This window comes from Canis lupus, chromosome 1, assembly GCF_011100685.1.
Source record: "Canis lupus familiaris isolate Mischka breed German Shepherd chromosome 1, alternate assembly UU_Cfam_GSD_1.0, whole genome shotgun sequence".
In the NCBI taxonomy this organism is placed as follows: domain Eukaryota; kingdom Metazoa; phylum Chordata; class Mammalia; order Carnivora; family Canidae; genus Canis; species Canis lupus.
This window is the reverse complement of record NC_049222.1, coordinates 49,868,899-49,881,662: the sequence shown is the minus strand read 5'-3', so window position 1 is coordinate 49,881,662 and position 12,764 is coordinate 49,868,899.

The following is a 12,764-nucleotide window of genomic DNA, read 5'->3' as shown; positions in this document are numbered from 1 at the left end:
TGTCCTACGTTGCCAGTGAAATCTGAAATCTCTATGATGGCAAAATGACAATAGTATCAAAAATGTACATTTCTTTTTACCTAGCAATTCCACACTTCTAGGAATTTTATGTACAAAATGACATATGTACAGGATCACTATTTAAGACAATTTTTTTTATGTAACAAAAGATTGGAAACAACCTAAATGTTCATTGATTTGGAGACCACTTACATAAATCATGGCATGTCATGCAATAAAATACTAAGCCATTAAAAGAACAAGGCAGCTTTATACACACTGAGAAGGAAAGCCCTCTAAGATATATTATTATTTTTAAAAAGAGGAGGGCACCTTGGTGACCGAGTCAGTTAAGTATCTGACTTTTGATTTCAGTTCAGGTCTTGATCTTGGGGGTGTGAGCTCAAACCTCATGTTTATAAATACATGAATCAATTAATTACTTAATTAATTTTTTAAAAAGAAAAATATAGAAAGTACATTTTCTACTATTTCTATAAAAATAAATTTACCTTGTCTCTGGAAGAATATGCAAGAACCAGAATATTGGCTATCTGTGGAATCGGTGGCTGTGGAACACAGGTGGGAGGGATTTCCAATGCACATTTTGTTGTACTTTCTGAATTTTGGAACACCTGAACCTATTCAAAAATTAAACTTAAGAAAGTCTAGCAAAGAAAACATAGGGTACCCTGCCCTCAAGCTTCTTGATGCAATATGCTTAGATGCTTTTTAAATTCATTTTATACTCCAGTTCCAGCCCATAAGCACCATGAACTGAACTGAATTTTATCCTTTCTCCACAATGTTCATATTAACATACTCAGCACCGCGGCAGATGTGGCTGGGGAGGCATCACTGTGGTCTGAGGCTTTTTCTAGAGCGAGCTTGGAGCTCAGCATTATGAGAGGCCTTTAGCTCAGCCAGAGGTTGCACACTGGTGGCCCACAGGACCTCAGGGCCTCAGGTGCTTTGCTTGACCCATGTGACATTTTTAAAGTGAGAAATTCCACATAAACTGGATTTCCAGGATCTGTTAAAGAAAAAAAAAATTCAGATTTGGTAACACCGCCCAGGCATTTTCTCTTGCTGGTGGTTTGTAGGAGCTGAGCGATGGCTCGGTGTTTTGAAGGACATGCCTCCTGGAGGGGGCTGCAGTGCACCATACCCCCATGCCTCATGCCTCGTACATTTATCTTTTCTGCCTGCTGCGTATATTTGAGCTTGAGATTTTTGATCTAGGCCAACTGTCCCTCTGTATCCCTAGCTCAGTGAAGCTTCCCACGCACACGAGCCTCCACTTAAAGACAGACTGTACCCCATTTACTGCCGCATCCCTAGGACTTAGCACAGTACCTGGTACACACAGAGCAGGTGTTCCCGAAATAGCTATAAAATAAATGCTGAGTTCCTTCTGCAGCATGTCTAAAGGTGGGTCCTCCAGGCTTCGGCAGCCAGCTCCAGCCCTGGGAAGGCGGTAATGTGTGGTGGGGAGGAGCGTGGCCCGTACAGTCTGATAGGCCAAGTCTTGACATTTCCCATTATGTGGCCTTGACTCATCTGAGCCTTGGTTTCTTCATCTATAAATGGGAACAACAATTTCTACTCACTGGATTTTTGTAATGAGGTAAATGCATGTCAAGTGCCTGGCCCTTTGTAAATGTCCCATGGCCACAGGTTTTATTCATAGAAGTTTTCACAGCTGTTCTGTAAAACAGGTAACTGTGTACCTAGACAACCGATTGGAAATCAAATTTTAAAATATATTCTGAACAGTTTTGAGATAGGGAAGCATAGCTCGCTGATAGATACACACACGTCTACCTGTAAGAAGCTTCCTTCCCCATCAGGCTGGCTCCGGAGACGAAGGAGGTATCTCAAACCTCATTCCTGTTTTTTTTGTTTTGTTTTGTTTTGTTTTTTCTCATTCCTGTTTTTCTGCATGCTTTCTGTTTGTGTGATCCACAAATACTTCTATGAAGACTTGGGCTTTTCTGCTGTCTGTCTTCCATAACCCAGCTCACCTTGAAAGGGAAGCCAGGCCTCTGTGAGCTCGGGGGGCGGGCTGCGGAGGAGAGCAGCAGGTGAACCCACCTGGCGGGGGAGGCGGGGAGGCGAACAGGAGCAGCCCGCAGGCACAGAGGTGTCCCTCGGAGAGCTGAGCCCGGCCGCCGCCCCCACGCTGAGGCGGTGGCGCAAAACCAGGGTGGGGCAGGTCTCCCCAAGTCCTCCGGCCCCCGAAGCCCGCCTAGGTACAGACAGCCGCGGGGACTTCCCATGCACCCCTCAGGTCACCCTCCCGCCTGCTGCCTAAGATCCCTCGGAGCTCTCAGCTCCGCCTCCGAAGCCCTTCTCACGGGCTGCTCGCCCGGTCCCGGGCGGCCCCTCCAACAGGTGCTAGTATTACTAGGCCCGGTGACAACCGAAAACAGGAAGGCAAGAGACATGAAAGAGTCACCGGGAGGCCAGGAAGTGACAAAGCGGAGCCAGTCCTGGAACCCAGGCCCTGGGGGCCTGGGACAGCGGTCAGTTAGTGCTGCTGCTGCTGCTGTTGCTATGGTTACTGTGGCTGCTGCTGTTGTTGCCATTCTTGCTATTGTTGCTGCTGTTGTTACAGTAGCTGCTGCTGCTCCTGTTGTTGCTGTGCTTTCTGTCATTGCCGTTGCTGCTGTTGTTCCTGCTGCTATTGTTATTGCTGTCCTTACTGTCACTGCTGCTGCTATTGCTGTGATTACTATAGTTACTGTTGTTGCTGCTGTTGTTAACTGTTTTTGTTGCTGTGGTTCCTGTTGTTTTAAGTATTGTTGCTTGTTACTGCTGTTGTTGCTGCTGTTACTATCATTACTATTGCTGCTGTTGTGGTTCCCATTGTGGTTGCTGTGGTTCCTCTTGTTGCTGTTGTTACTATTGCTGCTGTTGTTGCCATTGTTGCTGCTGCTGTTACTGTTGCTGCTCCTATTGTTGCTATGGTTACTATTGCTGCTGCTGCTGCTACTATTGCTGTGGTTACTATTATTGCTGTTGCTGTTGCTGCTGCTGCTGCTGCTACTCCTGTTGTTGCTGTTGTGGTTATTGTTATTGCTGTTGCTATTGTTGCTGTCATTGCTGCTGTTATTACTGTTGCTGCTGCTATTTTTCTTGCTGCTACCACTCCTGTTGTTTTTGAAGTCCTTACTGTCATTGCTGCTGCTGCTGTTGCTATGATTGCTATGGTTATTATTGCTGCTGTTGCTATGGTTGCTATCATTGTTATTGCTGCTGCTGTTACTACTGCTGCTGTTGTTATTGTTGCTGTTGTTGTTGTTCCTGTTGTTCCTATTGTTGCTGCTGCTGTTGCTGTTGTTGCTATTGTTGCTGCTGCTGTTTCTTGCTGCTACTGTTCCTGTTGTTGCTGTGGTTACTATGGTTACTATTGCTGCTGCTGCTGTTGTTATTGTTGCTGTGGTTACCGTCATTGCCACTGCAGCTGTTGCTGTTGCTATGGTTGCTGTCATTGTTGCTGTTGTTACTGTTGCTGCTGTGTTGTTCCTGATGCTACCCCCCCATTGTTGTTGCTGTCTTTAGTGTCACTGCTGCTGCTGTTGCTGTGATTACTATTGTTGCTTCTGTGGTTCCCATTGTTGTGGTGGTGGTTACTGTTCTTGCTGCTAATATTGCCATTGTCACTATTGTTGCTGCTGTTGTTGCTGCCATTGCTATTGCTGCTGCTGTGGTTCCCATTGTTGTGGTGGTGATTACTGTTGTTGCTATTGTTGTTGCCAATGTTATGATTGTTGCTGCTGTTGTCACTATTGTTGCTGCTGTTGTTGCTGCCATTACTATTGCTGCTGCTGTGGTTCCCATTGTCGTGGCGGTGGTTACTGTTGCTGCTGCTGTTGTTGCCATTGTTACTATTATTGCTGTTGTTGTGGCTGCCATTACTATTGCTGCTTCTCTGGTTCCCATTGTTGTGGTGGTGGTTACTGTTGTCACTGTTGTTGTCACTGTTACTATTGTTGCTGCTGTTGTTGCTGCCATTACTATTGCTGCTTCTGTGGTTCCCATTGTTGTGGCGGTGATTGCTGTTGTTGCTGCTAATATTGCCATTGTCACTATTGTTGCTGCTGTTGTTGCCATTGTTACTATTGTTGCTGCTGTTGTTGCTGCCATTACTATTGCTGCTGCTGTGGTTCCCATTGTTGTGGTGGTGATTGCTGTTGCTGCTGCTGTTGTTGCCATTGTTATGATTGTTGCTGCTATTGTTGCTGCCATTACAATTGCTGCTTCTGTGGTTCCCATTGTTGTGGTGGTGATTGCTATTGTTGCTGCTAATATTGCCATTGTCACTCTTGTTGCTGCTGCTGTTGTCACTGTTACTATTGTTGCTGCTGTTGTTGCTGCCATTACTATTGCTGCTTCTGTGGTTCCCATTGTTGTGGCAGTGATTGCTGTTGTTGCTGTTAATATTGCCATTGTCACTATTGTTGCTGCTGTTGTTGCCATTGTTACTATTGTTGCTGCTGTTGTTGCTGCCATTACTATTGCTGTTGCTGTGGTTCCCATAGTTGTGGTGGTGATTGCTGTTGCTGCTGCTGTTGTTGCCATTGTTATGATTGTTGCTGCTATTGTTGCTGCCATTACAATTGCTGCTTCTGTGGTTCCCATTGTTGTGGTGGTTACTGTTGTTGCTGCTCATATTGCCACTGTCACTCTTGTTGCTGCTGCTGTTGTCACTGTTACTATTGTTGCTGCTGTTGTTGCTGCCATTACTATTGCTGCTGCTGTGGTTCCCATTGTTGTGGTGGTGATTGCTGTTGCTGCTGCTGTTGTTGCCATTGTTATGATTGTTGCTGCTATTGTTGCTGCCATTACAATTGCTGCTTTTGTGGTTCCCATTGTTGTGGTGGTGGTTACTGTTGTCGCTGTTGTTGTCACTGTTACTATTGTTGCTGCTGTTGTTGCTGCCATTACTATTGCTGCTTCTGTGGTTCCCATTGTTGTGGTGGTGATTGCTGTTGTTGCTATTGTTTTTGCCAATGTTATGATTGTTGCTGTTGTTGTCACTATTGTTGCTGCTGTTGTTGCTGCCATTACTATTGCTGCTTCTCTGGTTCCCATTGTTGTGGTGGTGGTTACTGTTGTTGCTGTTGTTGTTGTCACTGTTACTATTGTTGCTGCTGTTGTTGCTGCCATTACAATTGCTACTTCTGTGGTTCCCATTGTTGTGGTGGTGGTTACTGTTGTTGCTGCTAATATTGCCTTTGTCACTATTGTTGCTGCTGCTGTCGTCACTGTCACTATTGTTGCTGCTGTTGTTGCTGCCATTACTATTGCTGCTTCTGTGGTTCCCATTGTTGTGGTGGTGATTGCTGTTGTTGCTGCTAATATTGCCATTGTCACTCTTGTTGCTGTTGTTGTTGTCACTGTTACTATTTTTGCTGCTGTTGTTGCTGCCATTACTATTGCTGCTGCTGTGGTTCCCATTGTTGTGGTGGTGATTGCTGTTGTTGCTATTAATATTGCCATTGTCACTATTGTTGCCGTTGTTGTTGTCATTGTTACTATTGTTGCTGTTGTTGCTGCTGCCATTACTATTGCTGCTGTTGTGGTTCCCATTGTTGTGGTGATTACTGTTCTTGCTATTGTTGTTGCCATTGTTATGATTGTTGCTGTTGTTGTCACTGTTACTATTGTTGCTGCTGTTGTTGCTGTCATTACTATTGCTGTTGCTGTGGTTCCCATTGCTGTGGTGGTGGTTACTGTTGTTGCTGTTGTTGTCATTGTTACTATTGTTGCTGCTGTTTTTGTCACTGTTACTATTGTTGCTGCTGTTGTTGCTGCCATTACTATTGCTGTTGCTGTGGTTCCCATTGCTGTGGTGGTGGTTACTGTTGTTGCTGTTTTTTTTTTTTTTTTTTTTTTTTTTAAATTTTTTTTTTCATTTATTTATGATAGTCACACAGAGAGAGAGAGAGGGGCAGAGACACAGACAGAGGGAGAAGCAGGCTCCATGCACCGGGAGCCTGATGTGGGATTCGATCCTGGGTCTCCAGGATCGCGCCCTGGGCCAAAGGCAGGCGCTAAACCGCTGCGCCACCCAGGGATCCCTGTTGTTGCTGTTTTTGTTGCCATTTTTACTATTATTGCTGTTGTTGTCACTGTTACTATTGTTGCCAATCTTGTCACTGTTGTTACTATTGCTGTTGCTGGTGTTCCTGTAGCTGCTGGTGTTCCTAATGTTATTCTTATTTCTGTTGTTGCTGCTGTTGCTTCTGCTATTACTGTTGTTGGCATAGAGACCCTGGGAGCACAGCTGGCTTCTTTGGGCTCCTACATCTGGAGCCAGAGACAACCCCAGCACTGCCAGGGGATTCGAGTGGGCTCCTGCTGCACTCCCCATATCAGCCTGGCCCAGAAGCTGAGGCAAGACTAAGGACCCCCATGTGGGGAAAATTCTGTGAGGAGCTGGAGGGTGCAGGGGCAGCTCTCTTCCAGATTTCAGTATTAATATCAGGCAGAGCATGTCCAGAGGGTATGTCCGGGAACAGCAGGATGAAGAAAGCAACATTTCTACAATGAGTATCAGCAACTTTCTGGTATTTGTAAAGATAAGATGATTGAGAAAATTTGCAATTTGATTTTTCACTTGCCCAAGCGTAAAAAGTAAATACACTTTGGTAAAAATAATTTCTTAACTTGTATTTGCAAGAACTGACGATAACAATGTCTAGATTTTGCAATCATCATTTTAACCAATATAAGATTAAATGTAGTCATTACCCACATCCTCTATTACATAGAAAAGTGAACACTTTAAATAAGGAACATAGGCCAGTCCCATCCCCAGAAGAGCATTTCTGGAACAACTCCATCACATTAGTTAATCACCAAGCTCTGTCAATATTCTTTTTAGGAATTGCCACTTCGAATCCACTGCAAGACTGAGCCTGGACAAAGCTTACATTCATTTGTTGTTCCATTTATTTCTTACCCACTTTATTTTGGTTTTCAGCCTCCTCACAATTTCTTTATCTCCTCTCCATGTTTTTTTTTATCACTGCAGACCAAGAAAAAATAAAGAAAAGATGATTTACCTCCAAGTCAAGAAACTAGACATTCCCTTAAACTAAGAAGAGAGACCACTCTTGCCATCGCCTTGCTGTGATGATACAAGTCCAAACCAGAGATTTCTCCATCCACCACAAAGCCCGTGTAATTCAATCTCACTCCCCTTTGAACCTATTAACTTGGACCTATAGCCAAATGGAGTTTGTTGTCCTATGTGTAGACCCATGGGACCAGATCCTACCAAGCTCCACCAACTTACTCCATTCCCAGCATTCCTAGGACAGTGCTGTTGGTGTGCTGGGAATTGTTTCATCTTTGTATTTCTGTATTTCTTTATTTCTTTCTCCACAATGATATCAAACCAAAATACATAGGGGAATTGTGGGCCAGGGAAACAGAATGGAAAAGATCTGAACAACAGTTAAGTGGGAGCAGAGAGCTTTCTTTCTTTCTTTTTTTTTTTTTCCAAGATTTTATTTATTTATTCATGAGAGACCCAGAGAGAAAGAGACAGAGACACAGGCAGCGGAAGAAGCAGGCTCCCTGCAGGGAGTCTGATGTGGGATTCGATCCCAGGATTCCAGGATCATGCCCTGGGCTGAAGACAGGCGCTAAACTGCTGAGCCACCCAGGCATCCTGAGAGCCTATTTTCTTTTTTTTTTTTTTTTCTGAGAGCCTATTTTCTTAAGGAAATAATACATTTAAACAATATCAAGTTGTCTGGAATGTATGTCAGTGCCATGTGTGAAAAAATTTTAAATACATTAATTATTATCTGGGTTAAACTTTAAAGGAGCCTAAGATAAAAGAATCAGAAATACAACTTGAAGGTTGCATGTGGCTCAGTTGTTTGAGAGTCTGCCTTCAGCTCAGATCATGATCTCAGGGTCCCAGGATAAAGCTCCACATCAGTCTCCCTGCTCAGCAGGGAACCTGCTTCTCCCTCTTCTTCTGCCTGCTGCTCTGCCTACTTATGCATTCTCTCGCTCTTAAATAAATAAATAAATAAATAAATAAATAAATAAAATCTTTATTAAAAAAAAATACTCCTTGAGTAATCAAGGATTACTGGATTGAGTACAAATGTGTGCTTTCTACAAAAAAATCTTGAGAAGAGTTTGATAAAGAACAGTATTGATGTTGGCTTATTAAACCAAAAGTGTAATATTTCACTGATAAAAATTGCTCTAAATCTGGGTTTAAAAATTATATTAATATTTAACCAAGGTAATATAGTAAATAAATTTTTAGAATCTAAATACTTCAAGGCTTATCATGAAAAACAAAAATTTCTTATCCCACTCCACTTCTATCAATGCCTCTGGAATAATTTTCAACTTTTTTAGCTGGGGTGCTTCCCCTTACGATTTATCTTTCTATATCTAAATAACATTGTATGGATATCTCTTGGGTTTTTTAGTTTTAAATAGTACATTACCTATTGACTTATTGATATAAAATATGAAGATTTAGCTCTTCAATCTCTCCTCATCCCAACACACAACTTTTCTCTTCTCTTCAATTCTGTGTTACCACATTGTTATTCAATCAAATAGTTGACATTGGCATCGTTATGACTCTGTAACTATTATCAACAGCTCAGCCACAGAGTGTTCTGTGATCACACTTCTACTCTTTCACACCATTTTGTTCCTCTTGAGCCTTGGTTTTTATTGCTTGTTTTCTATATACTCACCATTCCTTTTTCCCCCAGCTCTCTGATAAAACAGTAAGTCTGTCAGTGCATTCAAACACAGCTCCTTCTTCCAGAGAGCCCTCCCACCTGGAGCCTGCTGCCCTCCTGGTCCAGTGCAGCCTGGCTGACATGAAGGCCTATTGCACAGCTGTTGCCCTGGATTCTCCTTTCCCCCATTCCTGAGCATTCCCAATGCCTCTTCCTTGTGTATGGGGTTCCTCCTAGATCTGAAGTGCCTCCTAGCTCTAGTTCCTCATTCTTGGTTTTCTCCCACATTTTGAAGAAGCACATCTCCCAGGATTGTCCTAAGAGCACATACTTGTCCTTCTAAATTCTCTTCTGTAACATCAGGAATTGAAACGAGCAAACTACACATTCCTGGCCCTCTGCCACCTGGCTTCTTACACGGCTCTACCGATGGGTAGCATTGGCCAGATCGTAAGATAGGAACAAGAGACAAGTATCTTTCCCCTGTATCATGAAGGTGTCTTGGACAGCTACAGTAACAGCTGCTGGCCGTCTGAATCAAAGTAATGGAGGCTCCCAGTCATGGCTTGATGGCACTGGTGCTGTTTTAACAGCAATAGCAGCAGCCATAAGAAGTGCCTTATTGACTTCATAGCAAGAACAGGATCCCAGGCCCTAGTCAGAAGCAATTGCTGTTTCCTGGTCTCCCTCTTCTCCCTTGAGCGTACCTTTCTCCCTTTTGCTCAATAATTTTGTAAACAAGTGCCTGTATTAAATTGCTTCTCTTTGAAATACCTATAGTGGTTTCTGTTTGGCTGATTCAATGTGAATTAATATTCAGGTTAATTAATAACTAATATTAATGTTAATATTAATTGGGACCATGAGTAGACCACCTCCAGGAAATAGATGCCCAAATAGGAAAATCTGCAGTTTGTTAAATGATGTGATTGGGATTGAACACATTGATGGCATTGTTGTCAGGAAAAGTGAGATACTGATAGTATCTATGACATTCAGCCACAAAACAGTTACTTAAATTTAAGCTTTGACTACCTGAAATGAGGAACCAATTTAAAGCACAAGTTTGGGAGGCCAAGGAACTGTTGAATTTGAACACTGCCATGGAAACTATGGCCACAGAATCTCTGGGGTAGAGCTTATTGCTTCTGACTCCACTGGAGAAATTACAAAAGATAATAAAAACTTTAGGCTTTCAAATGTCATGTTGAGGCATGACCAGAGAAATTGAGAGCTCCTTATAATGGCCCTAAAAGACCTTCTTGAGTTTTGTGGAGGCAAGGCTGATACCACTGAAAAGCAGACTCAAAATTTGAACCTATGGGTTAAGAATTATATCATGGATTAAATTCTCAGCCTAGCCACACCTCTTAAATATAAATTATAGAATAGATGGGAAGGTGTGGGCTCCTGAGAAATGAAAAGGACACTCTAAGTGGACTCAAACAAATCTGAAAATCTTGAACCCCCAATTCCCCTGAACATCTTTGGCCAAAAGAAGCAGCCCCTCTCTTCCTTTTTGGGAAACAAAAACATATTCCCTTGCTTGAAGAGTTTTCATGGCCTCCTCTTACACAGTTACCTAAAGAGGGGATGATAGGACTCCTTAAGACCCCCCCCCCACTTCCTCATGTTTGCCCAGATATGCCTAGAGTAGACTCCAGCACATCTCAAGGAGAGAAGTAAGAAGTTTGAGGATGATATAGCTTATACATGAAAAGACTTTCAAGATTTTGTAACATATCAGAGAAATCTGGGGAGTAATTTAGGAATCAATTGTAATGACTCTAGGCCCACAAGGATAAAACAATGTTGGATCAGGTCCAATTTGTTGAGATGAGTGCTCTAATACAAGATTGCAGCTTTATTTTTTTTTAAGATTTTATTTATTTATTTATTTATTCATGAGAGACACACAGAGAGAGGCAGAGACATAGGCAGAGGGAGAAGTAGGCTCCCTGCAGGGAGCCTGTTGCAGGACATGATCCCAGGACTCTGGGATCACAACCTGAGCCAAAGGCAGATGCTCAGCCATTGAGCCACCCAGGTGCCCCCCAAGATTCCAGATTTAACATGCCAACTGAAACACCTGGCATTAGTTCCAGTAGTTTGCAGACCAGAAACATAGAAAAGATATAAGGAAATATTTCCATAATTCAAAATAAGGAGGACTTCTTAAGTAAAAATAAAGACTAAAAGACATAAAGTTTGATCTATGTGACTATGCAAAACAAGACTAAACTAAATGATGCTAGCCATGTAACACACACACACACATACACACACACAACAAAAACAGAGTCAATAAATGATTGATAGATTTGGGGAAATATTTGCAACATATAAAAAATTTCCAAAGGGTTAATATCCAAAAGAGATAAAAAGCTACTAAAACTCAATAAGAAAAAGACACTAAAAGAGAAAAATAATGGTCTGGAAATATAAATAGTTATTTATAGAAGATTAAACTGGTTAATTAAGTTATAAAGAAAAAATGTGCAGCCTCATTGTTAATCAGGGAAATATAAGTATCAATAAAATATGCTGCACTGAGATTAATCAATACAATTCATAAAAATTAATAAAGCCAATATCAAGTATGGATGCAGTTATGAAGAAAGTTATGCCTTGCTGGCAGGAGTATTGATTGATACATTCTTTAGGAAGGCAATTTGGTAGTCTCCACAAATATCAGAAATGTGTGTCTTTGAGAAACACAAATGTGTACACAGAAGCATCTCAGAAATACTTATTTCATCTCTTCATGAGGACAATGAAAATTGGAAATAACCAAAATCTTTAAATGTGAGGAAAGCTTAAATAAACGATGATATATCTACTCACCAGTTAAAAAGGAATGAAAACAATTTGTTGCCACTCCATAGAAAGACCCCCCACAACAAAGGACTTTTGGGCTAATAATGTAGGAGTAATGGATGTACACTTAACTAATGACCAAGGGAGAGAACTCCAGGACTGGTCAGCAAGGAAGAAAATATTTTAGATTTTTCTTTAATTCTTGCATTTTTATGTTTTCTTGTGAATGTTCATGACATGTGCTCACGCTACTTTTTAAAATAAATGATTGACTCTGGAAAATGCTTTGATACTTTCTTAAAAAGCTAAGTATGCAATCACCCTATGACCCAGTGATTGCACTCCTGGGCATTTATCTCAGAGGTAGGAAAATATATGTCCACCAAAATCTTATACACAATTGTTCCAAAATCTGTTAACAACCAAATCAATCCTCAATGAGTGAATGGTTAAACAAACTGCTGTATATCCATACTGAGGAATACTCCTTAGCAAGAAGGAACAAATCAACGATACATACATAACCTGAGTGAATCTCAAGGGTATTATGCAGAGTGATAAAACCCAATCTCACAGGGTCATTCATGAAAGGGAAAATATCTACAGAGAAGGAAAATAGATTAGTGGTTGATTACATAGTGGGTACATAAATCTATACATATTATACAATATCAGAGAACTATATTCGCATATTCACTATAACCACATCTATTTCCTGGTTTTAATATGATATTGTATTTCTGTAAGACATAACTATTGGGAGAAGCTAGGTGAATGGGACCCAGCACCTCAGTGTATTATCTTTGCAACTTTTTACAAATCTATAGTTATTTCAAAATAAAGTTTTAGAAATAGATCATGAAAATTACAGTATTTTTAAAAATTAAATGTCATGGGGGCCCAGAAGAGACCATTTCTTTATAACAATATTTCTTAAAGTTATTGATCAAGGTTCTTACGAAATCTGAAGAAAATTATGATTCCTCTATCCAGAAAAACACATACCCAAAATCTGCACATACTTTACTGACCCCTCATTCAGTTTGGAACTCTTGTTATAGACACAAGTTTCAGCAAATTACAGTCCATAGGCCAAATCTAGCTTGCTGCCTGTTTTTTAAAGGAAAGTTTTATTGACACACGACCAAGCCTATTTATTTCCTTCCTACAGCCCTGAGGTGGGCGGGGCGGCCCCCTTCTAGGACCAGGGGCCTC